Genomic DNA, 2732 nt, shown 5'->3' on the forward strand with positions numbered 1-2732 from the left:
CACACCCCCCGAGGTCAAATAAGCCCCGTCCACCACCACTCTCGGGGTGCAGCCCTCCAGCCAGTTAGTGACCCATCTGACTGTAGGTGTCAACGCCACAGTCGCCTAGTTTTTGAATGACAATGGGGTGAGAGACGGTGTCGAAGGCCTTCCTGAAGTCCAGAAAGACTATGTCCACTGCGACCCCTGCATCTAAGGATTTTGTGACCTGGTCGTAGAAGGCCACCAGGTTGGTCTGACAGGACCTGCCTCGAATGAACCCACGTTGGTTGCCCCTGAGCATCACCTCCCCTGCCAGCCCCTCGCGGACGTGCCCAGGATAACTCTCTCAACAAGCTTCCCCAGGACCAAGGTAAGACTGACTGGCCTGTAGTTTCCTGGGTCCTCCTTCCTCCCTTTTTTGAAAATGGGGACCACATTGGCCCTTTTCCAGCCCTCCGGCACCACGCCAGAGCACCACGAGTGCTCATAAAGCCGTGCCAGGGTCCCGCAATGACCTCTGCTAATTCCCTCAGCACCCTGGGGTGGAGATCGTCAGGACCAGCTGATTTAAACACGTCCAGTCCCTGTTGAAGCATCCACAGCCACCACGTCCACCCCACGTCTGGCGATCCGTGCCTGGGCCCTTGCCTGCTGCGGGGAGGACAGACGAGAGCGCGGCTTTTGTCCCAGGTTCCTGCCAACAGCCCCGTAGCCACGTCTGAGCTGCTCAGGGGAGCTTCCAGCCCCGTGGCCAGTGCCTCCGTGGAAGGGCCGTGGTCGGAGGGGCTCTGGGGACACCCTGACTACAGGCTCAGGCAGACAGCGCCGTGCAGGAGCCCGGTGACAGCCAGGGACTTCCGTCCTGCGCAGAAGGGCCCCCCCCCCCCCCCCCTCCCCCCCACTCCTTCCTCTGCCCTCGGGCTTCTCCTGGCCACGGAGGCCACAGTCTCCCAGGTGCGTGGGCACCTGGGTTTAGAGCCACTCCAGGCATCAGCTCGCAGCAGGGCCAGGGGACACGGCCTCAAGCTTCTGGGAGTGCATTGCACACGTGCGCACACACATGAACTCTGTCTCCAGAGGGGTGTGGGTCTGTGGTTGTGGGAACTGTTTCCCTAATAGTACATACATGTATGCACATGCACAAGCACACACCATATATGTGCACACACACATATGCACATGCACATCATATATACACATGCATATATGAACACTCGCATACTGTCTCTGTACACACTTATGCGCACCTCACATGCACAAGCACATGCATACATATATATACTATCTATGCACACGCCTATGTACACATGAGTGTACACATGCATACAAAGTCTAGGCACACACATATGCATATGCCCACACACCATCCATGCACATGAACACACAAGTGCACATGCATGCACATACATACCGTCTATGCATGCACACATACGCATACTATATGCACACACACTGACTACGCATGCACACACCATACTGAGTATGCGCACACGCATGCACGCACACATACACACCCCGGCTATGCACACACATACTATATATGCGTACACACCCGCTGGCTCTCTCCTGCAGCAAACTCCCTGTCGCTCCCCTCCAGGGGCGAGGCAGGCCATGCCCGGCTCCATCGTGCTGCCCGTGCTGGTCCTGGCTGGTGCCCTGCGCTGCCTGGGGCCGGGCGTCGCTGGGGGCACGTGGCCGTGGCACCGTGCAGGCTCCGGCCAGGGCTCCTGGGGCCAAAGGCCATGGGGTCAGAGCCGGGCACATGCGGCAGGGAACCTGCACCCATGCAGCACAGCCCCCAGGGGCCCTGCACCCACCCCTTGCCCCATGCCAACCCCAGCAGTGGGTGCTGCAGCTGCATGGGGCAAAACCAGGGCTCACGGCAGCAGGAACTGGGCAAGGAATTGGCATCTGGGCCCCAATCCTGGGAGATTCCCAGCCTGGTGTGCCTCCCCCTCCAGGCCACGGCCCAGCCCAGGGGCATCCCCGGCTGCCCACGGCATGGGGCCTGGGAAAGCCCGAGCCCGACATCCCCCAGTCCCAGCCTCGCTGCACGTGGCTGGGTGTGCCAGGCCTCCCGTGGCGCCGTTGCACCCCCAGGCACCAGCTGCACAAAGCAGCCCCTGCTCCCCCCACACCACAACCACCCCTGGGGGCCAGCCCGCCAGCCCGGCCCCCACGCCCGCAAGCACAGGTCCCACACCGGTCCGAGCAAACGGGCTTTATTGAGCCGTGGGCGCCACGCCACCTCCCTCGGTGGCGTGGCAGACGCAGCCCCGAGCCGGACCCACAGCCTCGCTGCACCCCAGGTTGCTGTAGCCGAGGCTGGCCCGCGGGGCTGAACCAGGGGGTCCCTGGCCACGGACTCCACGCCCGGGTCACCGGGGCTGCAGGCCGAGGCGGAGGTGGTGCTCCCGGGGCTGCGTGCAGCAGCGGGGACGGCACAGCTGCGCCCGGGCCCCCCCATTGCCCCGCAGCGCGTGGCAGCGCCAAGCCTCGGCCACGCTCTCCATCTGCCAGGCACAGGATGGGGCTTAGCCATTGGGGGGTGCCTGGGGCCCACGAGCTCAGGGGAGCCCCCCCATGTGCCTCCTCTGGCCCCCAGCACGGCTCAGGGGGGCATCGGGGCACCCCCCCAGGGGAGCCAGGCGTGATGCCGTGGTGATGGGCACAGTGCCTGCCCAGGACACGTGGACAGACGTGGGGACGGATGGGGCAGGGGGTCTCACCGGCAGCAGCGGGTCCTGCCG

This window comes from Alligator sinensis, unplaced genomic scaffold (assembly GCF_000455745.1).
Source record: "Alligator sinensis unplaced genomic scaffold, ASM45574v1 scaffold781_1, whole genome shotgun sequence".
In the NCBI taxonomy this organism is placed as follows: domain Eukaryota; kingdom Metazoa; phylum Chordata; order Crocodylia; family Alligatoridae; genus Alligator; species Alligator sinensis.